Source organism: Heptranchias perlo, chromosome 40, assembly GCF_035084215.1.
Source record: "Heptranchias perlo isolate sHepPer1 chromosome 40, sHepPer1.hap1, whole genome shotgun sequence".
Lineage (NCBI taxonomy): Eukaryota > Metazoa > Chordata > Chondrichthyes > Hexanchiformes > Hexanchidae > Heptranchias > Heptranchias perlo.
In genome coordinates this window covers 2,556,497-2,584,074 of record NC_090364.1, presented here as the reverse complement: position 1 = coordinate 2,584,074, position 27,578 = coordinate 2,556,497, and the positions used below count along the sequence as shown (strand labels likewise).

General features: G+C 49.5%; 1 long non-coding RNA gene across 1 annotated transcript; it reads left to right on the top strand.

The window, feature by feature from the left end:
* Positions 1-323: 323 nt before the first annotated feature.
* Positions 324-3,221, top strand: LOC137305324 (uncharacterized). Its single transcript, XR_010958701.1, has 2 exons — positions 324-907; positions 3,061-3,221. It is a non-coding gene; the product is annotated as an uncharacterized lncRNA (long non-coding RNA).
* Positions 3,222-27,578: the final 24,357 nt, after the last annotated feature.

Genomic DNA, 27,578 nt, shown 5'->3' with positions numbered 1-27,578 from the left:
TTAACCTTACTTGGTAGATTATTCCAAACATTTAGCACTCTTGAGTAAAGACGTGTTATCTGCTACCTGATATCAATGTATTTTTCACTAATTTCATTGTGACCTCTGGTCCTATTTTCTTGCCCCACTTTGCAGTGTTGTGAAATGGGTTTCGAAGAGGTAAAGCCAGATTATTTTATATACTTTGGTGAGGATCCTCTTAGTCTTCCTCTCTCTCTCGTTTGTAAAGATTAAGCTTCTCTTTCCTTTCCTCCCAGCTCACTTCCTCCACACTTGGCACCAGTTGTGCTGCTCCTTTTCCTGGTGCAAGTGGGTGTGTTTTGCAGAGCGAGACTCTAAATTGAAAATAGGCACAGCTCGAAGAGACAGAACGACAAGGGCCGTCGGCCGTGCTCCAAACAGACCGTGCGCAGTCCCAAGACTTATGACCTCGAGGTAACAATGTACAGTTGGATTCTACCATTTCTTTGCAAGCTTTCCATAACAAGTCTGCATTACAAAAAGGCCCCAATTTACTCCACGCCTCCTTTATGCTCAATTTCCTTCCCTCCATATTTCTCATCTGCTGTCTGAGGCTGGGATACAGTCCTACAGATGTTCCCCACACCTCCAATATCTCACCCAAAAGACGCTGAATGTCCATGGAGGGATGATTCCGATCCTGCCCTCATGTGATGCCTGAACACTTGTACTTTCCAGCGGGGGAGATCATCGGTCAGCGATCAAGAGCAAGATTTTCTGTTTCCTAACCCATGGACACTTGATGGCAACGGCTCCCTAATGCTCCCTCAACTGAGGCAGACGACCAATGAAAGGTGGGATTTTCCTGGTCTGAATGATCACTACAACGCCAGGCAGTGATGTGATACATTCAGTTATCTCAACAGGGTGTTTACTGGATATTACGGTGAGTAGAAGCACTGTATTTTAAAAGGAGGTCACAATTTATTTTGTTTTACAAAAAAGGAGACATTTCAATAGTTTCCTCGCTGGTGTTCTGGCCAGAGTCTGAAGCAGGTCCTGCTGCCAGTTCGAGGTGTAACCCTAGTGCTACTGTTTTTTGCTGCTTGCCTTTCTCACTCCCTCCCCAGCCCGAGAATATCACCTGGAATATCGGGTTGCAAAATACCGTTTGCAATGAAGCTCTTGGGGGAATGTTTCCCACCTGGGACTGTAGCTCGCATCCTGATAGTGGGCGTCCCCTGAGCTAATCCATCCTACTCATGGCCGATGTGTGCGTGTGTATGCTCACATACGTGCGGTTGTGTGCACCCATATGTGTGCGTGTATACTCATATGCGTGTGAGTGTGAGTATCCACTTGTGTTGGCAGTGTGTGCATACATGTGCGGGTATGTGTGTGTGTATATGTACACTATTACACACACACACACATACACACACACCCCAGCCCCCTCCCCTGTAACTCAGGGGCAATGCGACACACAGTTGCTCCCCAAACCCAGGCCTGGCCGGTGGTAGCAGCTAACTCAGCACAGACTGCGAAACATTGCTGGCCTGGCGAGTATAGCCGAGTCTACACCGGGAAAGGGGAGGGTGCATTTAGCAACCAGGCCACAGAGGGAGCTCCACATCTGGTCAACCAACTCACCCAAAAAAATCCCACTCTGCCCAGCAGCCTCAAACGAGCAGTGAAACACTGATAAATCATTTAAAACACCATTTGCATTCGCTCCCTATTGAACCACGTTGGGTTAGAGAGCTTGTAGCAGAGAGGAGAAGGAACACGCCAGCAATTTAAGGAGGAACAAGACCTGTGCCAAGACATTGGTGTCTCTCTTCAATGTTCTGTCGTCCGTGCGTCAGTCTAGCTTACACAGTGCTGCAGGCCGCACGTAGGTGAGCACATGGCAGGATGGACCAGTCACCTCCCCACTGCCTGCAGATGCAGTGCTGGCCCTGGGTCCCTTAATTGTATCGGCTCAGTAGATAGCACGCTCTGGCCTCCGAGTCACAAGGTGGTGGGTTCGAGCCCCACGCCAGAGACTTGAGCACGTAATCCAGGCCCACACTCCCAGTGCAGTACCGAGGGAGCGCTGCCCTGTCGGAGGGTCAGTACCGAGGGAGCGCTGCCCTGTCGGAGGGTCAGTACCGAGGGAGCGCTGCCCTGTCGGAGGGTCAGTACCGAGGGAGCGCTGCCCTGTCGGAGGGTCAGTACCGAGGGAGCGCTGCCCTGTCGGAGGGTCAGTACCGAGGGGGGGCTGCCCTGTCGGAGGGTCAGTACTGAGGGAGTGCTGCCCTGTCGGAGGGTCAGTACCGAGGGGGGGCTGCCCTGTCGGAGGGTCAGTACCGAGGGAGCGCTGCCCTGTCGGAGGGTCAGTACCGAGGGAGCGCTGCCCTGTCGGAGGGTCAGTACTGAGGGAGCGCTGCCCTGTCGGAGGGTCAGTACCGAGGGAGCGCTGCCCTGTCGGAGGGTCAGTACCGAGGGAGCGCTGCCCTGTCGGAGGGTCAGTACCGAGGGAGCGCTGCCCTGACGGAGGGTCAGTACCGAGGAGGGGCTGCCCTGTCGGAGGGTCAGTACCGAGGGAGCGCTGCCCTATCGGAGGGTCAGTACCGAGGAGGGGCTGCCCTGTCGGAGGGTCAGTACCGAGGGAGCGCTGCCCTGTCGGAGGGTCAGTACCGAGGGAGCGCTGCCCTGTCGGAGGGTCAGTACCGAGGGAGCGCTGCCCTGTCGGAGGGTCAGTACCGAGGGAGCGCTGCCCTGTCGGAGGTGCCGTCATTCACATGAGACATTAAACTGAAGCCCCGTCTGCCCTCTCAGGTGGACGGAAAAGCTCCCATGGCACCATTCGAAGAACAGCAGGGGAGCTCTCCCCGGCAATATTTATCCCTCACTCAACATCACTAAAAACAGATGATTTGGTCATTATCACATTGCTGTTTGTGGGATCTTGCTGTGCACAAATTGGCTGCCGCATTTCCCTATATTAGAACAATGACCACACTTCAAAAAAAGTACTTCATTGGCTATATAGCGCTGTGGGACATCCTGAGGTTGTGAAAGGCGCTATATAAATGCAAGTCTCTCTTTCATTGACAGGAGCAAGAGGGATCGTTCCGCATTGAAACACTTCACTCTGAGTGGAGACATTGATTCATTTAGAACACCTCGTGGAATTATGTTTAAAGGCTGGCCAGGGACATCCTGTGCTGGCGTCACTGAGAATATCGGTACTCGCCCAGCTCCAACTACACCAACTGGCAAGTAAAGAAAGAAAAGAATTTTGCATTCAGATAACGCTGGTTCAGTCACATCACTCAGAAAAGCTTCAAAGTGTTTCACCCACAGTGACTGTTGTTATGTAGGAAAGCGCATAGGCACCATTTTGTACATAGTCAGATGCCATAAGGAGTAACGAGTGAATGATTGGTGGTGATTTGGGGGAAATGTTGGTCAAGGCAGTGAGAGAACTCTCCCCGTCCTTCTTTCAATATCACCATGGGATCTTTACCACCTGAACTATCGGAATGGGTCAAAGAGATCTTAGTTTAACATCTCCTCTGAAGGACAGCACTGCCAGCAATGTAGCACTCCCTCAGTACTGACCCTCCGACAGTGCGGCGCTCCCTCAGTACTGACCCTCCGACAGTGCGGCGCTCCCTCAGTACTGACCCTCCGACAGTGCGGCGCTCCCTCAGTACTGACCCTCCGACAGTGCGGCGCTCCCTCAGTACCGACCCTCCGACAGTGCGGCGCTCCCTCAGTACCGACCCTCCGACAGTGCGGCGCTCCCTCAGTACTGACCCTCCGACAGTGCGGCGCTCCCTCAGTACTGACCCTCCGACAGTGCGGCGCTCCCTCAGTACTGACCCTCCGACAGTGCGGCGCTCCCTCAGTACTGACCCTCCGACAGTGCGGCGCTCCCTCAGTACTGACCCTCCGACAGTGCGGCGCTCCCTCAGTACTGACCCTCCGACAGTGCGGCGCTCCCTCAGTACCGACCCTCCGACAGTGCGGCGCTCCCTCAGTACTGCCCCTCCGACAGTGCGGCGCTCCCTCAGTACTGCCCCTCCGACAGTGCGGCGCTCCCTCAGTACCGACCCTCCGACAGTGCGGCGCTCCTTCAGTACTGCCCCTCCGACAGTGCGGCGCTCCCTCAGTACTGCCCCTCCGACAGTGCGGCGCTCCCTCAGTACCGACCCTCCGACAGTGCGGCGCTCCCTCAGTATTGCCCCTCCGACAGTGCGGCGCTCCTTCAGTACTGCCCCTCCGACAGTGCGGCGCTCCCTCAGTACTGACCCTCCGACAGTGCGGCGCTCCCTCAGTACTGACCCTCCGACAGTGCGGCGCTCCCTCGGTACCGACCCTCCGACAGTGCGGCGCTCCCTCAGTACTGACCCTCCGACAGTGCGGCGCTCCCTCAGTACTGACCCTCCGACAGTGCGGCGCTCCCTCAGTACTGACCCTCCGACAGTGCGGCGCTCCCTCAGTACTGCACTGGAGTGTCAGCCAAGACTAGTGGGCCATTTAGATTATAAGTACACCTATACCAACCTTAATCCTAGCGGGGGTACAGGAGTGTTGCGGTTATGTTACTGAACTAGTGATTTAGAGGCCTGGACTAATAAGTTCAAATCCCACCATAACAGTTTGAGAATTTGAATTCAGTTTAAAAAAAAATCTGAAAATAAAAATCTGTTCCCAGTAAAAGTGATGTGGCGATGCCGGTGATGGACTGGGGTTGACAATTGTAAACAATTTTACAACACCAAGTTATAGTCCAGCAATTTTATTTTAAATTCACAAGCTTTCGGAGACTTCCTCCTTCCTCAGGTAAATGTAAAAGTGACCATGAAGCTGTCGGATTGTCGTAAAAACCCAACTGGTTCACTAATGTTCTTTAGGGAAGGAAACCTGCCGTCCTTACCCGGTCTGGGCCTATATGTGACTCCAGTCCCCACACCGACATGGTTGCCTGGCAACCCATTCAGTTGCATCAACTATCAGTGGTTCAAGAAGGCCCACCACCACCTCAAGGGGCAACTAGGGACGGGCAATAAATGCCGGCCTTGCCAGCGACGCCCACATCCTGAGAATTCATTTTAAAAAACGAATTTAAAAAGTGTAAATTTTATTTTATTATTGAGAAATACAGCTCGTGATATTCATGCAACTTCCTCCAGCCCCTGTGTGCCGTACTGCTTTCTTCAGACTCTGATCACCAACCTCTACCCTCTGTGGTAGACTCGGCCCCACTCTCTGGAACTCCCTCCGTAAACCCTTTCCCCCCCTTGCTACCTCACTGCCAACCTTCAAAAGCCACCTCGAAACCTACCTTATCGACCATTCCTTCAGCCACGTTCCCTGATTCCTTCCCTTCCCTAATCCCCTGAGCTTCCAGTCGCTTGCCACTTTAACTCTCCGTCCCACTCGCACTCCGACCTGTCTGCCCTCGGCCTCCTACACTGTTCCAATACACGAGACACGAATACACAGATGTAGCTGCACAGGTCTCGTTTCCTCCAAAGCTCAGTGGAAGCTCGAGGAACAACACCTCATCTTTCGATCAGGCATTTCACAGCCTTCCGACCTCCACTTTGAGTTCAACAACTCAACCACCGCTCCCACTTCCTCGGACAGCAGGTGCAGGTCATGGTTCTGCTGTAATCATTTCCACCTCCTCTGGTCCCATCTTTTGGTTCTCTACTTGTCCCATTATCACCCTCCTTGCCTTGCACCATCATCCCTCTTGTCCCTTAATCAGTCCTGCACCCCGCCCCCCATCTTATCACAAACCCTCCCCTTTGTTCTTTCCTCTCTCCTCCCCTGTGCTTTCATATAAACTGTTAAATCTCCAACGTCTTCCAGTTCTGATGAAAGGCCATCGACCTGAAATGTTAACCCTGTTTCCCTCCCCACAGATGCTGCCGAGTGTTCCCAGCATCGGCAGTATTTCACTTCTGTCTTCCCCAATTCTCCTTCGGGGCCTGTGCCTCCTCTGTGAAGCTCTCGGGACATTTAGCACATTGCGGGTATAATATATAGACACAGGTAGTTGGCGTTAATACAGGGTGTTCGCTGCTGCTCTGAATGCTGGGCTAACCCTCCCTCCATAGCATTCTCTTGCCATTTCCCCTCATGTCTCACGTTAGAATGATTTCATGCCCTTGATCAAAAAATGTGCCTGGGAAAAAAAAAATTCTCCCAGGTTTTAGCGAAAGTCTATAAAAAGGTTATTGCAGTCTTAATAGGCTATTTTGTTTTTATAAACCCAAGCCTTCTCATAAAAGTTCTAAAGATTCATAAATTTGGTGAGAGGCCAGCGGATTAATGCTAAGTGGATGGCTGAGGTCTTATGTGCTCTACAGCTCTATAAAGATCACCGGTAAGTCTGTAAAGGGACTGGACTGTCCTGACCTAGGAGTCTACGGAAAAAAATTAGTCACTGCGACACTCGTCTTGTCCATAATATTAAAGATGGTGGCAGACAGGGCTCGCTGGCTGTTTCTGTCCTTTGTTTTTGTTAGCCCCTCTCTTCCTCCCTCCTCTCCTCAAGGGGCTAATCCTCGCTGGGCAATCATTGTACAGGAAACAGCTGCCCTCCCACCCCTCTATCACATGGTCTCCATCATCTAACTCAGCACAAACCAGGGATTGAACCTGAATTCTGGTCTCATCATAGAATCATAGTACAGAAGGAGGCTATTCGGCCCATCATGCCTGTGCTGGCTCTTTGAAAGTGCTATCCAATTAGTCCCACTCCCTGCTCTTTCCCAATAGCCCTACAAATCTTTCCTTTTCAAGTATTTATCCAATTCCTTTTTGAAAGTTACTATTGAATCTGCTTCCACCGCCCTTTCAGGCAGAGAATTCCAGATCAGAACAACTCGCTGCGTAAAAATTTTTTTTCCTCAGGTTGACTCTGGTTCTTTTGCTGATTACCTTAAATCTGTGTCCTCTGGTTACCGACCCTCCTGTCACTGGAAATAGTTTCTCCTTATATACTCTATCAAAACCCATCATGTAGCTAACTTCCACACTGGAAAGTGCCTTTATCAAAAAGGAGCCATTCAGGAGGATGTATAATAGTCGTTGCAATGGTGTTTGCTCCCCCTCCCACCCAGTTTCCGCTTGGCAGGTGGGGTTAAAATCGCCCTTCCAGTTTGTTTTAGTTCTGGAGGACGCAGGTCGAAATGTGAAGCCGTCTTTTCTCTCCTCTGATTTGCAACACACTCAGCTTTCTTTCAGATTTCCCTTTTATTTCCGAGATCAAGCTGACCTGATAAAGGACAGCGAAAACCACTGAAGCTTGTCGACTGCCACGGGAGACGGGGGGCGCCGACTGCAGCGTTGCCAAATGTCCCACCAGGATCCGGCTTTCGATACAAGAACTAGGCTATTCCACTGTGGTAGATTGTGGGCCTGAGCTGTCACAACTCCCTCTTGTGCAGCCTGTGAGCAATGACTCTCTCGCTGTCGAGTTAACGAGGGTTTTACAGGCTTGGCTGCACTCGGAATGTAGTGATGGACTGTTTCTTTAAATGACTCAATGGTAAGAGACAGTTTGCTTAAAGATGTGTGAGATGAAGCAGGAACTTACGGGATAAATATAGGAGATACAGATGGGCCCTATCGAAAACAAAATGGATACCAAATACATTGGACTATAACTAATGCATTTATATAGATGCCTGCTAGTTGGTTGATTATTTTATTGGAAAAGAAAGAGAGAAAGACAAGAGAAAGGAGAGGAAAAAGAGAAAGAAAAAGAGAAAAAGAAAGAAAAAGACTTGCATTTATATGGCACTTTCACAACTGCAGGACGACACAAAGCATTTTACAGCCAATAAAGTACTTTTGACGTGTAGTCACTGTTGTAATGTAGGAATGTAATGTAAATCAGAGACCTAAAGTCATCGAATCAGTACAGTACAGAAGGAGACCATTCAGCCCATCATGCCTATGCCAGTGCTAGCTCTTCGACTGGAGCCATCTACTTTAATCCCATTCTTTGCCCTTTTCCCATATCTATTCATGTTCTCCATTTTCAAACCCTTATCCAATTCTCCTTTAAATGATGTTTCAGTCTCTGCCTCAATCACCCCTTTTGAGCCTTTCGTCATATCGATATCCTCTAACTCCTGCTACCGTTCTCGTGAATCTTCCCTCTGTCCTTTCCATGGCTCTGCTCCCCTATCTTATACTGGGGAAGCTCAGAGCTGCAAGTAATACAGCGTCTGGGGCCTAACCAATACCTTGCACAAATTCAACATCATCGCCTTGCTGTTATATTCAGTGCTTCTCTTATATAAAACCCAGAATCCTATTTTCTTTTGTTAAATGACCTTTTCTACCTGTACTCCCACCTTTAAAGATCTATGTATCTGCATCCCTAGATTTCTCTGTTCCTCTTCTGTTCTCAAAATGTACTGCTTCACATTTCTCATTATTGAACTGTATTTGCTACCTATCTGCCCACTCCCTAACCTATCTCTGTCCTCCTGCAATCTATCCTTAGAGTCCCGTTGTGTATCTTTTTTTAAATTGAGAAATTCAGCTAAAGGGTGCAGGTCACCAAGGTGTCTGATTACTTTATTGATCCTTCTATTGCTGTGTGCTGGAGAAAAGTTCACTATTTTGATTTGCAAAGTTAATTCTTTTAATTATTAATATGTCCACTGTATTGTTTAATTTAAATATTACTGGGAATATCCGTGCACCACATTGCTTTTGTTGTACCTCGTACAGGACTGCATCAGTTCTCTCTGGTCAGAGTCAGTGTTTGCCAGAAATAGGATTTCACTGGGGTAAAGAGTAGAATCCATTCTCTTCCATTAGTCTGATGTTGGATATTAACCAGTTCTCTTGGGGGAGGGACATTTGGTTAGTTCTTTTCTGTAAATCACAGAATGCTGTCTTCTACCTTATTTACACCACACTTCTCCATGTTACTCCCAAACAGACATAAGGCATGAGCAGAGATGTGCAAAGCTTTAGTGCTGGTGTGTTCTATGCCAACTGCTTTACATTTGTATTGCGGTGTGATTATAAAAACTTCTGTGTTTCTGGCACAAACACGGAGATCTGGCTCGCTCTGTCGGCAGCTCCTTGTGTTGTTGCTGCGGTGACAATTGCATAATAATGATGTCAAGGATAATTGGATCAACAGACATCTACCCCCACCCCCCCAATCCTCTGGTGGTCTGCGGTCGACTGACAAACCTGACGCAGGGACTACCGTTCTCCCCACCCTCTCCCGTGCAGCCTCACCTCCTGCCACCATCGTGCCAATCCGGCTCTCCTTCTCTGATCTTGCGGAGGACACCCCTCGGGAGACGAGTGTTAAATCCTCCTGGAGTTCACTGAGTCTAAAAGCAAAGACGAATTTCCTGTGTTGTTTGTAAAGCAGGGATTCCATCACTAGGAACTGGAGGAGGCCATTCAGCCCCTCGAGCCTGTTCTACCATTCAATCTGATCATGGTTGATCTACACCTCAACTCCATTTTCCCACCTTTGCTCCAAATCCCTCGACACCCTTACCTAAAATAAAAATCTATCGATCTCACTCTTGAAAATTTCCATTTGACCCCCAGCATCCACAGCCTTTTGGGGGGGGGGGGGGGGGAAAGAGTTTTCCAGATTTCCACTCCCCTGTTGCCTGAAAAACTAGGTGAATTATAAACTTGGTTGGACCCTGGATTTGGCAATAGCAACACACAGGGATAAGCTTTCTTCAGAACTGCCACTCTGCTACTAGTTTCTACAGCCATTGTCACCATCTGCTTGCCCTGGTGTAAACCATGGGGACCAATCCCAAATCAAAATATTCTTTTGTGGCTTTATACATTTATGAGCAGATAATGTAGGCCAGGAGTCGCCACAGTTTTTTTTTTGGTCTTTGTGACCTACATACCATGCAACCTCGGGTGTTGTATATTAAATTTAAATATCCCGTTAATCTGCATATTTCTCAATGTGCTGACACTGAAATCTAATGGTAGAGTTTGTGAATCTGCCAAGATTACCCCAAGAGGCACCATTATAGTCCGAGGGACATATAAGCAATAGATAGCAGTGTATAGTAGCATTGTGGTAATGTTACTGGACTAATAATCTCAGAACGTGAGTTCAAATACCACCATGGCAGTGAGAGAATTTGATTACAGTTTAAAATAAATAATTTTTAAAAATAAAAATATAAAACATATTAGTAAATACTCAACTGGTTCACTGATGTCCCTTTTAGGGAAGGAAACCTGCCGTCCTTACCCGGTCTGGGCCTATATGTGACTCCAGTCCCACACCAGCGTGGTTGACTCTTAACTGCCCTCTGAAGTGGCCCAGTGAGCTACTCAGTTGCATCAAAATAAAAACTGCACCACCTTCTCATCTCCTCCTGTGGCCATTCTTTCTCGACCGTTGTTGACTTGATCTTGTCAACAGAGAAGATAACACACCTGCAGTTGTCCACATATCCACACACTGTCCACATCTGTCTCTAGTTGCTCCAAGTCATTCCGTTCATATTAAATGTTACTAGAACCATAGAATCATACAGCACAGGAGTCCATTCGACCCATCGTGCCTGTGCTGGCTCTTTGAAAGAGCTATCCAATTAGTCCCACTCCTCTGCTCTTTCCCCATAGCCCTGCAAATTTTTCCTTTTCAGGTATTTATCTAATTCCCTTTTGAAAGTTGCTATTATATCTGCTTTCATCGCCCTTTCAGGCAGTGCGTTCCAGATCTTAATAATTTGCTGTGTAAAAAATGTTTTCCTCATGTTGCCTTTGGTTCTTTTGTCAATTACCTTAAATCTGTGTCCTCTGGTTACTGAAGCTTCTGCCACTGGAAACAGTTTCTCCCTATTTACTCTAAATCAAAACCCTTCATGATTTTGAACACCTCTATAAATCTCCCCTTAACCTTCTCTGCTGTAAGGAGAACAACCCCAGCTTCTCCAGTCTCTCCACATAACTGAAGTCCCTCATCCCTGGGACCATTCTGGTAAATCTCCTCTGCCCCCTCTCCAAGGCCTTGACATCCTTCCTAAAATGCGGTGCCCAGAATAGGACACAATACTCCAGCTGGGGCTTAACCAGTGTTTTATAAAGGTTTAGCATAATTAATAAATTACCAAGCAGCACCATCAGTAATACTGAACAAGAATTCCAGGTTTAACCCCTGCTCTGTGCTACGTTAGCTATTGCAATTGTGACTCTACAATTAGCCTCAGTATCACTGGACCAGAGCAGAGGAAAGATTTGGTCAGGGTTCTGTCTCCTGACACTGGTAAATGTGTTTAGAGGTTCATAAGGGATAGGATCCAGCTTGGTTATGAAGACTGCTCTGCTGTCCCGAATCCTAACTCGCACCAAGTCCCGTTCACCCATCACCCCCTGTGCTCGCTGACCAACATTGGTTCTCGGTCTGGCAACACCTGGGTTTTAAAATTCTCATCCTTGTTTCCAAATCCCTCCATGGCCTCAACCCTCCCTATCTCTGTAACCTCCTCCAGCCCCACAACCCTCCGAGATCTCTGCGCTCCTCCAATTCCGGCCTCTTGCACATCCCCGATTTTCATCGCTCCACCATTGGCGGCCGTGCCTTCAGCTGCCTCGGCCCTAAGCTCTGGAATTCCCTCCCTAAACCTCTTAAGACGCTCCTTCAAACCTACCTCTGAGCAAGCTTTTGGTCACCTGTCCTAATATCTCCTTATGTCTCAGTGTCAAATTTTGTTTGATGATCGCTCCTGTGAAATGCCTTGGGACTTTTACTATGTTAAGGCGCTATATAAATGCAAGGAGTTGCTACTGAATCACATGCCCAAATCCACCATCTAGACTTACACTTGATGAACAGGCACCTGGGAGAGGTACTAGAAAGGGCACAGTTACCTTTGGAAACTGTAGTCGCCTCCGGTCAGGAGAAATATTTTCAAAAGAGGAGTCTTCCCTGGACCACTGCCCTTGCACAGCTCCTCACAGTTGGGGCGGAGGGGATCAATCAGGAGCGAGAGCACTGTCCCCTCAGTCCATATGGCAAACGGCTTGAGAGAGACCAAGAGCAAGAGAGGGGCACACATTAGGGTCTTCAAAAAAAAAAACAAACACACTCTCATACATCGATAAAAAAAATCAAAATAAATGAATCCAGGGCAAGGCCGAAGATTTATTTTTTTTAATTCCAGTGTTTCAATTCCTTCGACAAGTCGCTGAACAAAGCAAACTGCAGCATCTGGTGTGCAGCAGGGAGGCTGTGTCTGTGCCTCTGTGTTAAACAGCAGTCTCATGTTAAAAGCAACTGCCCCATTGCGCTCCTCTTTATCAGTGTTAAACTCAGGCCCTGGGCTGGAGAGAGGCCCTGCCGTCAGCCAATGTGTCACCTTTCAGCAGCGGCTTCTGGCGAGGGGATCACGTGACCTCCTCTGGCTCTCTGTCGTGCTCCCAGCATTGAGCCTGTCCTTGGACCTCTCTCTCTCTCTGCTGTTCAGGTGTCAGTTGTGACTCAGTGGGTCGCACTCTCGCCTCTGAGTCGGAAGGTCGTGGGTTTGAGCCCCCACTCCAGAGACTTTGAGCACAAAATCCAGGCCGACACTCCCCATGCCAGTACTGAGGGAGTGCTGCACTGTCGGAGGTGCCATCTTTCGGATGAGACGTTAAACCGAGGGCCCCCGTCTGCCCTCTGAGGTGGACGTAGAAGATCCCAGGGCCACTATTGGGAGCGTTTCAGGGTTTGATGTCTCATGCTGTGAGTTTCTGCGTTGCAGTCTAAGGCTGGCTTTTAAAAACCTCTCATTACCACAAACTGCCTTTGCAGCCTGCTCATTATATCAGCCTCGCTCTGAGCTCTGGCTATATCTGGGGGAGGAGGTGGGGGGGAACTCACAGCAGTAATGGAGTGCAGCACTGAGCCACAGGGAGCAGAGAATCTCAGCTTCAGTCTTTAGTTGGCTGACCTTCATAGAGGTAGAAGAATGGGTGGGGGGACGGTGAATAAAACATTTTGGTAACAGGTGCTTCCTGCCTGCCGTACTGGGGGGTTGGTGGGCTGGTTAGCGCCCAGAGAAACAGGCACCGTGCTGCTCAATTTACAGGACAAGCTTGGGTCTGAGCACATGCCTTTCCTACCTCTTGTTGAACAATACAACAATGGTCAGTAATCCTCCGCACACTGGGGGGCGATTTTAACCCAACCGGCCTGGCAGGAAGGGGGTGGGTGGGCGGGCCGTTAAAATAGCACAAATCAACTTAGCACCCCATTCCCGCCGACCGCCATTTTAACTCAGGCGGCAGACACACCCTGCCAGGAAGGAGAAGGTGCCTCATCAATAAAAGCAAGTCGGGGTCCAATGATGTAATTTAGATATTTGGATCTCGTGTGCGAGTAGATTCTACAACTAAAAGTTACAGAGATAGAACTATCTGAAAAGGAAAAGGATGAAACAGGATTTGGATCAAATCCTGAAACATGGGATTCATTGTTTTATCAATTAGGACCCCGTCATGATTTTAAACAGGGAGCAATCAAAACTCTCGCCCGAGCGGCCAAACTCTGGGTAAAAGTTTGCGGGATTGGCTTGACGAGGTATGGGGAAAGGGCAGGTGAATGCAACTCGAGGGACTAGCACAGGCGCGATGGGCTGAATAACCTCTTTCTGTGCTGTAAAATTCTGTATGATTCTATAACAACTTGCGTTTATATAGCACCTTTAATGTAGCAAAACATCCCAAGGCGCTTCACAGGAGCGATTAGCGAACAAAGTTTAACATCAAGCCACATAAGGAGATGTTAGGACAGGTGACTTGATCAAAGAGGTTGGGTTTAAGGAGCGTCTTAAAAAGGAGGAGAGAGAGGCGGAGAGGTTTACGGAGGGAATTCCAGAGCTCAGGGCCCAGGCAGCTGAAGGCACGGCCGCCAATGGTGGAACGATGGAAATAATCAGCTCATTTTGTGCACTTGGATTAACGCATGCTTGGCTGCTCATTCCACTGTCTCTGACTCAGCACTCACACTGTGCACCATGTCAGATAATCATCCAGCTAATGCTCTCCCTCAATTCCTCGCTACTAAATACCAATGGCCATTGTGAGAAACGCCCCAAGCGTCACTGAAGAACTAGAGAACGACTACTGGGAAAGAGTTACCTCCCCTGCACTCCTTCGAAATAGTGGCCGTGGGATCTTTTACATCTACTTGGGAGGCCTCGGTTCAACGTCTCATCCGAAAGACGGCACCTCCGACAGTGCAGCACTCCCTCAGTACTGCACTGGGAGTGTCGGCCTGGATTATGGGCTCAAAGTCTCTGGAGTGGGACTTGAACCCCACGACCTTCTGACTCAGGCGAGAGAGTGCGACCCACTGAGCCAGGGCTGACATACGAGTTTGCCCTCTCAGGCGGGCATAAAAGATGCCACGGCACTATTCGAAGAGCAGGGGAGTTCTCCCCGGTCTCCCGGCCAATATTTATCCCTCAACCAACATCACAAAAACAGATTATCTGGTCATTTATCTCTGACTGTTTGTGGGATCTTGCTGTGCACAAATTGGCTGCTGTGTTTACCTACATCACAACAGTGACTACAATAATTTGTTGGCTGTAAAGCACTTTGGGATGGCCTGAGGGCATGAAAGGTGCTATATAAATGCAAGTTCCTCCTTTCTATTCCTTAAATTAACCTGTTCTTTGTTCTTTCTCGGACACACACAGGCAGACATATATAAAGTGAACCAGCTGCCCCCAGCCACTGCAAACTTACTACAAAGTGAACAAGTGAATGCAGAGTTTCACTTGTCCCATTGCCACACGGGGACAGGGCGAGAGTCCGAAGGTGAACTAACATTTTCCAACCTGCTGTGCTGCTATTCCTCGATCTGTAACAGCCTGAGCTTCCAGGCGAGTCAGAGCGCAAAGGGTTAATGGCATCCAGCTGATAAATTAGAAAATGCAAACCTTATATTCGGTGACAGATCTCAGAGACGAGAGTCAAACTCCAGAGGTTTTCATTTTTAACCAAAGGCATTAAAAATTAATTCCGTCCCTCTCAAAAGCTTCAAGCTGTTTCTATATTGACTGTGCCAGCCCTCGTTTTAATAGCAGCCATTTAATCTCGGGGGAAGCGTCCCAAGGGGATAGTTCGGACCAGGGACCAGGGACCAGGGACCAGGGACCAGGGACCAGGGACCAGGGACCAGGGACCAGGGACCAGGGACCAGGGACCAGGGACCAGGGACCAGGGACCAGGGAGATAACCGTCCTCACAGCCACCAATCTCCCAACACACCCCACAATTCCTCATGGCTTCATCAGAGACTGGGGCAGGTGTTTTATCTGGATAACGTCAAGTTAATTTACCCAAAGGTAAATCAGCCGATTTCACTCGTTCCCTCATTTAAAGGCACAATGTGGGCTGGAATTTCTACCTTGTAATCAGGAAATTCTTGTTCGAGCAAAATATCTGATAGTGTGTATCTTTCCCCCCCCCTTCCATACTGCACCCCTTCCCCCCTCCCCCAAGGAGGGATATATTGGCCTCGGAGGGGGCGTAGTGCAAATTCACCAAAATGATACCAGGGGTTAGAGGGTTAAATTACGAGGACAGGTTGCATAAACAGAGCCTGTGTTCCCTTGAGTTTAAAAGATTGAGGGGTGAACTGATCGAGGTGTTTAAAAGGTTAAGAAAAATCGATAGGGTAGGTACAGAGAAATTATTTCCTGTAGCTGGGGAATCAAGAACGAGGGGGACACAATCTTAAAATGAGAGCCGGGCCGTTCAGGAGTGAAATCAGGAAGCACTTTTTCATACAAAGGGGAGTGGAAATCTGGAACTCTCGCTGCCAACACACTGTGGGTGCTGGGGGACAATTGGAGCTTTCAAGACAGAGATCGATAGATTTTTGTTGGGTATCGAGGGATAAGGAGCAAAGACGGGTAAATGGAGTTGAGTAAAGATCAGACGTGATCTGATTGAATGGTGGAGCAGGCCCGAGGGGCTGAATGGCCTCCTCCTGTTCCTTATAATCCTATGGTGCTGGCAGGTTTCTATACATGAGACCCAGACCCTCTAAAAGTGGAGATCACCATAAGGACTTGCTCGAACGAAGCACCTGAACAATCTCACCTGCCTCTTCTGAATTCTCCAGGTAGAGAGGTACAGTTACAGGGATATCCACTCTTGGCCAGTAATGAGATGGACAGTCACCAACAAAAGATCCAGTATAGCTCTAAGAAGCTATCAGGGAGGCTCCAACAAGTTTCAATAACTTCTTTCATGCAACAAGATCAAAAGAACGCAGAGAAAAAAAAAATCAGTTGCTAAGTAATGCAGCGATGTGCCTTTAACAACCAGGACCCAACCCAAGGGAGTAGGCTTCCCTCACAGTGCCTGTTTTGTTCAGGTGCTCAGCCTATCAAGGCACTGATCTGGTCTGATGCTTGTATTTTATGGAGGACCTCTCATTTAAATTAATTTGCAAGCTATATGAGCCTTCGATGCAGCCTGTGCACAGCATGCGTTGTGGTGTGTCAAGCACATTGGACATGGAGTAGGCCCAAGGCCTCGAACCTCCATGCCCGATAATATGGCAATCTGGTGCTCTGTCGAGGCCCCATCTGCCCACTCAGGTGGACGTGAAAGATCCCACGGCCACTATTTCGAAGAAGAGCAGCGGAGTTCTCCCCGGTGTCCTGGGCCAATATTTATCCCTCAACCAACATCACTGAAACAGATTATCTGGCCATTATCTCAATGCTGTTTGTGGGATCTTGTAACGAAGAGTCTATTCGCTTTCCGATTGGCTGTGGGAAGGCGGGGCCCCACGAGAATGGACATGTCGGGCGACCAGTCAAACAGCCTTTTTTTCCCATCACCAATCTTTTCAAAACAAAAGCTTTCAAAGAATTTTTTTTTTAAAACCACAGTTTTTTTTTGTTGCCCCCAAAGATTTTTCTCCTGGGCTTTTGCTTGTAGCAGTGTCCTGGAGATTAGTTTGTAATTCCTGGAGACTCCAGGGCAATCCTGGAGGGTTGGCAACCCCTAGACATAATCCCTGCCCCGTCTCTCTTGCTTTGGCCTTGGCCACTGGAGTCCTACCAGGCCTCGCCTCGGCACGTCCCAAAGTGTGGAGCTTGTCCTGTCTCTCGTGAGCAATACAGGGGGTGGATATTAATTCTGGGCGGGAAACCGCGCCGGGAGAATGAGGCGCGGAGGTTAGCGAGCCACTGACCGACTCGGCCCAGAGTGAGCGGGACGCCAGCCTTGTGGAAAATCACACTCAGATAAGTGTGGAAACAGGGGGTTAATTCCTGGTCACTCACTGGTTAAACCCCTCATCACTCGCTGGTTAAACCCCTCATCACTCGCTGGTTAAACCCCTCATCGGTCACTGGTTAAATCCTTCGTCAGTTGCTGGTTAAATCCCTGGTCAGTCACTGGTTGAATCCTTCGTTTGTCACTGGTTAAATCCTTTGTCTGTCATTGGTTAAATCCCTGGTTAGTCACTGGTTAAAACCTTTGTTAAACTAGCAGACAAACAAATCTCACACAAATACGTGAATGTATTTGGAACCAATTTCCCACGGTGCAAGTACAAAGTGTTAGTGACCAGCAAACCTCCCTTCAGTTAGTTATATTTGGTCAACAACCCGGGGCAGGGGGGGGGATTGAGGGAAATGCCCAGGGTTGTAGGAAGCCTCCAGCTCCCGTGAATCTGTGTTGAAGAGAATTCCTCGGCTGAAATTCCATCCCTGAGCCTCGTGCCAGCCTGTGGTCAGCTTGTTGGATGAAGATGCATGTTTCACACACACACACACACACACAGCTCCTTAATGAGAAGGACGGGTTTGAGTGGGCGATGGTGTGGTTTGTGGGCTGGACACTTTGCTGATGAGTTATCCATCACTTTTCTTATATAAAACCGATCGATGGTCTCATCTGCTCGTGGAGATGGTCGAAGTTTGTCACCTTGAGTGAGGTGGGTCAGGAGTCCGGCTGCCAGCTCCATAATGACGGGTATCTCTCTCAGGGAGACAGTGGGAGCCATATTCAGCCCAGACGCAGCCCGGTTACAGGGCCTGTCACTGCAACCATTCCCGGACAACAGCGTGCATTTATAAAGCACCTTTCACGTAGTAAAACGTCCCGAGGCGCTTCACATGACCTGATGAATTTTCTCCCGGGGTTTTCGCTCGCAGCAGTGCGAGGAGATTAATCTTTAATTCCTGGAGACTCCAGGACGATCCTAGCGGGTTGGCGAACCCTATCGGGAAATAAAAAGCTGGTACCAGTAAAAGTGACCTTGGAGCTGTCGGATGGTCATAAAAACCCAACTGGTTTCACTAATGTCCCTTTAGGGAAGGAAACCTGCCGTCCTTACCCGGTCTGGGCCTCTATGTGACTCCAGTCCCACATCCAACGTAGTTGACTCATAACTGCCCTCTGAAGTGGCCCAGCGAGCCCCCCAGTTGTACCACAGACATTCAAGAAGAAGGCGGCCCCCCACCATCTTCTCAAGGCAACTAGGAATGGGCGATAAATGCCGGCCTTGTCGGAGACGGCCACACCCCGAGAATGGTATGAAAGACCCTCCTATCCATGCCTCAACATCAATGGAGACAATCTGGCTGCGAGGTGAGAGAGAGAACAAAGCACACAACAAATTACTGGCGGTTTTCTCTGAGACGGTGTCAGTCAGAGCGTGGAGGAGACCAAAGGGAATGAGTTACGTTGAGAATAAATCGGACTTTCTTTTTTCTCCGTTTTCAGCCCTGTCGACAGTAACGACGGATCAAACAGTCGCTGTTTCCAGACTTGGTGCCTTTGATGTGTCTCAGCGGCGGGGAGGGGGAGGGGGGCGGGGTTGGCAGGCACGGTGTGGGGGGGTTGGGGGGTAAACACAAACCTGGTCTGACAAATAGCACCAGATGAGGAGAGAAGAGCTGAGACACAATCTCCGAGCTCAGTCAGAACTCTCAGTTACAGAGTGTGCGGAGGCGAGGGTTAGTGTCGCTGACAGGGGGGCTGTGGTGAATCGAACTTAAAAACCACAGTTCCAAGTTTAACCATTTTAGGCCTATTTGTGAAGTATAAATTTAGGCCAGTTCAGATGTTCTGTCCTGTGCTGGTGCTGGTCCTGTGCTGGTGCTGGAACTGTGCTGGTTCTGTGCTGGAACTGTGCTGGTTCTGTGCTGGAACTGTGCTGGTTCTGTGCTGGTGCAGAGTGTCTCTCCTATATTTTTTTTTCAAAAGGTTATGGTTTGTGTGGAGAGACTCAAAGTGTCAGAGAGTAAGGTCAGTACAGTTCCTGCTGTCCTTCCCGAGTACAGTACAACAGAGCACCAGCAGTCCATAGTCTTCGAAATAGTGGCCGTGGGATCTTTTACATCCACCTGAGAGGGCAGACGGGGCCTGGGTTTAACGTCTCATCTGAAAGACGGCACCTCCGACAGTGCAGCACTCCCTCGGTACTGACCCTCCAACAGTGCAGCACTCCCTCAGTACTGACCCTCCGACAGTGCAGCACTCCCTCGGTACTGACCCTCCGACAGTGCAGCACTCCCTCGGTACTGACCCTCCGACAGTGCAGCACTCCCTCGGTACTGACCCTCCGACAGTGCTGCACTCCCTCGGTACTGACCCTCCGACAGTGCAGCACTCCCTCGGTACTGACCCTCCGACAGTGCTGCACTCCCTCGGTACTGACCCTCCGACAGTGCAGCACTCCCTCGGTACTGACCCTCCGACAGTGCAGCACTCCCTCGGTACTGACCCTCCGACAGTGCTGCACTCCCTCGGTACTGACCCTCCGACAGTGCTGCACTCCCTCGGTACTGCACTGGGAGTGTCGGCCTGGATTATGTCCTCAAGTCTCTGGAGTGGGGGCTCGAACCCACGACCTGCTGCCTCAGAGCCACTGAGCCACGGCCGACACAAGGGAACAGAAGAATGTAAGGCTAACAGAGGGGACAGAAAAAGAGAGAAGGGAAAGGAGAGACAAAAGTTCAGAGAATACCAGAGGATGTGTGCGTTGGGTTTGAGACACGCCCCCTGTGATAACCGTGTGTCTGTGGGTAAGACATGCTATAACACCTCGACATGAAAATAGGCCGCAGTTTGATCGCTGGGTCTGTGCTGAGTCGACTGATTTCAGCGGGGGTGTAAAATTAGCCTGGGCTCTTGAGAAAAAAAAACAATAATCAGCCGTAGCTCCCTCTTCCCGATCACCACCCACCATCGGCCACCGCTGGACCACCTTAAGGGATGGGCTTCGGCTGTGCTTCTCCTCACAGCCGAATAGCCCGCTGGCCCTCCCTGTGCCACTTGGGAGAAACGACCAGGGAATGGGGCAATCGTGGTGAGGACTCTGCCCCACACCCCTGAGCCAGGGGTAAAGTGTCCTTATGTAGCGGTGGGAGGGGCAGGGGGAAGAAATGGCTTCAAGGCGATATTGCCTGATGGTGGGAATTCCGGAAGAGGAGAGCGGAGGAAAAAACGGTTCGGAAAAAGAGTTGGAAGGAAAGGCGGATACGAGAGAGAGAGAGAGAGAGGGAGGGACGAAAGCATCACTGACAGACAGAAGGAAGAGACAAAGAGACTAGCAATGGGAAAAGAGAGACGAGCTACAGAAATAAGAGTCAGAGATTGGGCGAGCTGGATGTGATTTGCTAGGGTCTCTGAGGACCCTTTTTGTAAGGTTGCCTGAGTCTGTCTAATTGAATGCCTGAACAGGTTGAGTTACATTCTGATGGATGCACAGTGGTGTGGACGACTAAGCATGCGGCTGTAGAACATTACAGCAAGTCAGGAAGCAGGCTCTGAATTCTCTGTTTGCTGCCTCCGCCCACTCACTTTCTTTCCAGTCCACGGCAGCTCTTCAGGCGCTGCTCGGTCGTGCAGGCCGTACTTTCCCAGGCAGCTTATTCAAGGGCCCGGTGGTGTCCTGAGGGTTTGCACCGTAAATTCTCCTCATTCCATTCTTTTTCCCCCCCTTTTTTTTTAAACCGTGATTGGGGTGCGGGGAAGGAGGCAGCTGCACCAGACGTCCGACACCCCCAATTGGACCACTGCTCCTGTGTTAGCCGTGGATCAGTGGGTAGTTCTCTCGCCGCTGAGTCAGAAGGTCAGAGAGACCCCACCCCAGAGAGCATAAAATCCAGGCCGACACTCCCAGTGCAGTGCTGAGGGAGTGCTGCACTGTCAGAGGTGCCGTCTTTCGGATGAGATGTTAAACCGAGGCCCCGTCTGCCCTCTCGGGTGGACGTAAAAGATCCCAGGGCCACTATTTCGAAGAAGGGCAGGGGAGTTCTCCCCGGTGTCCTACCCAATATTTATCCCTCAACCAACATTCCCGGGATGAGAGGGTTGTCCTATGAGGAGAGATTGAGTAGAATGGGCCGAGACTCTCTGGAGTTTAGAAGAATGAGAGGTGATCTCATTGAAACATATAAGATTCTAAGGGGGCTTCACAGGGTAGATGCTGTGAGGCTGTTTCCCCTGTCTGGAGAGTCTAGAACTAAAGGGCATAGTCTCAGGATAAGGGGTCGGCCATTTAAGACTGAGATGAAGAGAAATTTCTTCACTCAGACGGTTGTGAATCTTTGGAATTCTCTACCCCAGGGGGCTGTGGATGCTCAGTCGTTGAGTATATTCAAGGCTGAAATCAATAGATTTTTGGACTCTCGGTGAATCAAGGGATATGGGGATCGGACGGGAAAATGGAGTTGAGATCAAAGATCAGCCATGATCTTATTGAATGGCGGAGCAGGCTCGAGGGGCCGTATGGCCGACTCCTGCTCCTATTTCTTATGTTCTTAACATCACTAAAAAGCAGATTATCTGGTCATTTATCTCATTGCTATTTGTGGGATCTTGCTGTGTGCAAATTGGCTGCCGCGTTTTCTACATTCCAACAGTGACTGCACTTCAAACAGTACTTCATTGGCTGTAAAACTGCTTTGCGACGCCCTGAAGTGGTGAAATGCGCGATATAATTGCAAGTTCTTTCCTTTTTTCTTTATTGTTGGATGGGGGAATGGTGGGTTTCTGCTGTGGTCGGGCCCACAGGCCTCCTTCGACAAGTTGTACCGCGCCTCGCGAGGGCTCGAAACTGCATCTGTCGGTTGTCTGTTGACCAACTGCTGACTCGCCTTGTGTGGAAGGCTTGTTGGTGGGGGAGGGGGGTAAAGTGTCCTTATGTAGCGGTGGGAGGGGCAGGGGGAAGAAATGGCTTCAAGGTGATATGCCTGATGGTGGGAATTTGGAACCAAGTCAATCCACTGTGACAGACTCGGAAATCCTCAGACTGGCTCATTACTAACAGACGAAAATTGACGGGCAGGAAAAGACCAGCTGGTCCATCAAGCCTGCCCCACACCGTGACGGTTGGAGCACCAAGCAAAGGTACCACCTGCTGCCCCTCCTTCACTCTGCCTACCTCAGTGGAGATCAGAATCGAGGGTATGAACCTCACTAGCTAACTGGCAATGGTCATTCTCCCAACTATCCCGAGGTCTGCAGAGAAAACCAAGGCCTTCTCCTCAACATCAAGCCTTCAAATTCTCCATCAGCTCATGGGTAAAGCTCCTCAGAGTCAAAATCGTTCCTCGAGTGAACGCGATCCAATTGCACAAGTGGGAACATGAGTCTCGGAGAGAAAAGTTACATAAACTCACTGGGTTGGTCTCCCTCGCTTTGCCCAGTCCTCTTCACTCCTGCAAGTCACATCCAAGGGGATCAGTTAGACTGGGGCGATGACACCATCCCACTGCTGCCACACTCACTATAGGGCTCCCGCTCGTCCTGTCCCACATTGGACATTCGCACTCGTCCTGCTTTCTGTTTAGGAGCTGCTAAAAGTCTCCACCTTCTTAAAAAAAAACAAAGCTCCTTGTTTTACTTGTAATAATTTGCCCCCTGAGCTTGAGGTGTTAGTTATTAGGAGCATAGGAATTGCTAGACAATAAAAGACCAGGGTCCACCTAGCTCACCTTCTACCATCCTGGTCTCCGCCCGATACGATGATAATGGAGCCGTTAAGGCTTTTCGAAGCAGTTCCATCATCTGGAAAGCAAGCACCAGACCGTGAAATAATCACTGCCTTCGTTCAGTTTTGGATCTGACAGAAGGTGCCATCATCGCTCAGAGATTGGCTGCCAAGAGGGTTAATGGAGATTGCAGAAGATTGGCAGTTGTAACACAGAGTGATGGATTGCCCCATTTCTTGCATGGATCTCCATCTGGGACCTCACCCGAGTGAGGCCGGTGGATTTGAGTGAAAGGTCATTCTCCACCCCAATGAGTGGAGGGTGGGAGCTTCGCGAGTCCGTTCCCTCCGTCACCCCCCAAAGAGGAGACAGGATGACGTCACCAGCGAGTTCTGCCTCACTGGCCGTGCATTGTTGGGAAATTTCCCAGAGCATCTCCACATCACGTCACTCTGGTGTACGTGGGAGCAGCAGATGTCCAGTTTCCTACCTTGATATTTGGGTCCTTGGATATTAGCGTTTGGATAATTAATTAATTTGTGTGAAATTCCTCGTCTGCTATTGTAATGAAGACGCTTAACACCTTCACTGAAATAGGGGAATGGGGAATCTCATAAAGGAAAGGAAAAATTTAAAACAAGCAGAGGAACGGGACTAAGAGGATAACTCAGAGAGACATGATGGGCTGAATGAACTCCTTCTATGCCATAAAACATGAATTGCACACAAAACTGTTAAAGACGCAGGAGCTGAGAGCTGAACACAGAGGGTCCAGTTTACATTCCAGAGACTCCCTGACCCTCCACCCACAGACCAGCAGGGCAGGAACCCTACCTCCCTCTGTTTGTGTAACTTTCTTGGCCGACAAACGACAGATCAAATTCCCACTGTCCTTGTTTCAAAGTGGTTTGCCATTGGAGGGATTCAGTCTGTGCCTGAGTATCGATGCCTCGTAGCCGCAGTAGAGGGAGAGACGGCTGCAGTAATACAAATATGGACAGTACCATTCATCATAGTCATTGGGAGCACTGTTGCCAGCAAACCTGCAAAACCTCCTGATCCATTTTCAAATGTAACCCTTGTAAGGCTGAACTGGCTGAAGCACAGGAGAATGCATTAAGATTCTGTAGGTGTGCGCGTGTGTGTACACGTGCTTGTGCGTGTCTGTACACGTGCATGTGCGTGTGTCTGTGTGTGCGTGTGTGGGGGTCCGTGTTTGTGCACACGCGTGTGTGTGCGGCGCAACTGAATAACAGAGGAGTTGTTAACCCCTTGATTGCTGCAGCCTGTCATCACTTGGACCACCAGCTCTACTTAGGTGGGGTCATGGAGACAGGTTTCTGTGGCCTGTTGTGTGGATCACACAGCCCGTCGGCAGAGTTTAAACGAGCTGCTCTGCCTCCATTTAAGCAGCGTGGACAGGCGGTGCCAACGAGTGGCCGGGTTTTCTACGCAGTGAATGTTCGTCAGGCGACAGGTTTCCTGATCCCTGTTGTAGGGCAGGTGTCAGGAACGTCTGGAGCCGCTCGATAATTCCGAGAGCGATTCACGCAGACCGTCAGGAATTAGATTCTCACTCTCCGGGATCGATATTGACTTCCCCTCGCCCGGTGTTAACGGGGGTGGGGTGACGGCCTCAGAATGGGGTCGGTCGCCTTCCCCCCACCTTCTCTCCCCCCCTCCTCTCTCCCCTCTCCTTCTCCCCCCCCCCCTCCTCTCCTCTCCCCCCCGCCCCGGCAACTTACCTTACTGGCGACAGCTACAAGCTGTGTTTAAGGCCTCAGCCTCAAAAACTCAGGAAGTTTGTCAGCCGTGGCTCAGCGGGCAGCTCTCTCTCTCTCTCTCTCTCGCCTCTGAGTCAGACGGTCGTGGGTTCAAGTCCCACCTCAGAGACTTGAGCCCCATTATCCAGGCCGACGCTCCCAGTGCAGTACTGAGGGAGTGCTGCACTGTCGGAGGTGCCGTCTTTTGAATGAGATGTTAAACTGATCCCAGGGCCACTATTTCGAAGAAGAGCAGGGGAGTTTTCCCCAGTGTCCTGGCCAATATTTATCCTTCAACCAACATCACTAAAAACAGATTATCACTTTGCTGTTTGTGGGATCTTGCTGTGCGCAAATTGGCTGCCGTATTTCCTGCATCACAACAGTGACTACACTTCAAAAGTACTTCATTGGCTGTAAATGTAATTTAGGATGTCCTGAGGTTGTGACAGGTGCGATAGAAGGTACAAGTTCTTTCTTTAACCGAGTTCAACGCAGAGTTCAGGGACAGTGTCACATTTGCCCTCTGGTCTGAACAGTTTCAGGTGTCAGTGGCCTGCCCGACTGGGCACCTGAAGACTTGGTCAGAAATTTTTAAAAACAGCTCTTAGCGAATCCCGGCAAGTTTATCTTCAGTTTGCAGGCGTCTGGGTGAGATGTGTGTGGTGGGGAACCCGATGGAGTTGGTGCAGGTCCCTGGTGAGGTTACAGCAACCTTCGTTCACCTGCGAACGTCACTCAAACACTTTTCAACTCTTTCCAGCTTCTTAAAAACCTTTGTAATAATGAACAGACATTAATAAAGAAAAGAACTTGCATTTCTATAGAGCCTTTCACAACCGCAGGACGTCCCAAAGCACTTTTACAGCCAATGAAGTATTTTTTTTGAAGTGTAGTCACTGTTGTTATGTAGGGAAACATAATGTAGATATTAACATATTCGGAGGGAAATTCTACCAGCTGATTAACTTTAGTTACTGGAAATTTGCGAAGCGCAGAATGTGATGGGTGTGACCAACCTGCCCTCTCGTTGAACAAGACTCCGCACCAAAAGTGCCAAGCGGTAAAAATCACCCACTCGAATTTTACTCATTGTTTTCTCCCCAAAAAGTGGATGCTGGGGAACAATTTGAACGTTCAGGACTGAGCGCGATGGATTTTTGTTGAGTGAAGGGTATCGAGGGATATGGAGCAAAGGCGGGTAAATGGGAGTTGAGGTGCAGATTGGCCAGGATCTAATTAAATGGCAGAGCAGGCTCGAGGGGCTGAATGGCCTCCTCCTGTTCCTAATGTTCTCTCCTCCCCTCTGCGTTTTACAAAAGATAGAGAAACAGCTTGCATTTATATAGCGCCTTTTACGACCGCAGGATGACCCAAAGCGCTTTACAGCCAATGAAGTACTTTTGAAGTGTAGTCACTGTTGTAATGTAGGAAACGCAGCAGCCAATTTGTGCACAGCAAGATCCCACAAACAGCAATGCGATAAAGAGCAGTTATGAAGGGTGTCTGCCCAGAATGGAACCTGTCGTGTTCTCTTTCCAGATGTCGTTGGACCTGTTCAGCATTGGTGACATTCTTTTCTGTTTCCATTTCATATTCCCAGCAATGGTACTTTTCCTGGTTATATACCCCCAGGTCATGGCACAGTTAAGGATTAACACGGTAGAAACTGCAGCTAATATGGATGCCCGTCCCTTCAGGGGCTCTGGTGTGCTAGAAACCTAGATACAATCCACCTCACTGTTTATTTTTACCCACAAGACTCTTAATAAAAGATGTATATATTTTTTTTTAATTAACCGCTATGAATTTATTGCTTCGCTCAAGTTTCACAGTCGCGGTTGTGCGGGGGTCGGCGGGGCGGAGAGGTCTCTGGGCGGGAGTCAGCTGGCCACTGTGTGCCCATCCCAAAACCGTACCAGGGCCTTTAAAACAAAAAAAAAACGGAATTAAATAGCCTGATTGGGCACCACACTTTCGGAAGGATGTCAAGGCCTTGGAGAGGGTGCAGAGGAGATTTACCAGAATGGTACCAGGGATGAGGGACTTCAGTTACGTGGAGAGACTTTGAGAAACTGTGATTGTTCTCCTTAGAGCAGAGAAGGTTAAGGGGAGGTAAATCATGAGGGGTTTTGATAGAGTAAATAAGGGGAAACTGTTTCCAGTGGCAGGAGAGTCGGCAAGCAGAGGACACAGATTAAGATAATTGGCAAAAAAGCTAAGGGAGAGATTTTTTTTTACGCAGCGAGTTGTTCTGATCTGGAATGCGCTGCCTGAAAGGGCGGTGGAAGCAGATTCAATAATAACTTTCAAAAGGGAATTGGAGAAATACTTGAAAAGAAACAATGGAAAGAGCAGGGGGGAGTGGGACTAATTGGGCAGCTCCTTCAAAGAGCCGGCATGGGCGCGATGGGCCGAATGGCCTCCTTCTGTGCTGTGAGAGTCTATAAACCCAAGGCCCATGTGTTCATTCAGCACAGTAAGCCCACGCTGCACCAATCATTGCTGGCCATTGACGGCACGACAAAGTTCTGTGCCATGGAGCAACTGATTGGCCCACGCGGTGATCACCCAATCTTCACCGTAGCTGGAGAACCGTCACCTCTGGTTTCCATTTTAGAAAAGTCCATTCGTCATCTTTTGACTTGGAGACATTGGTGATGAAAATCCATCGTAAACTTTCATCTGGAGCAAAGCAAAGACCAGGTCTCTGCACTTCTCTCTCAGTGTCCTTATCCTCTGGTTTGGGACTTGGCAAAAGTTGGCAACCGCACTGCTCTTTTATCGAGCCATGAGGTGGGAGCATTGAGCCGAGAACACTCCATCGCAGGGTGGTCTCTGGCCCCTCAGTGTGGCCTGGCAGAGCTCAGCCAAC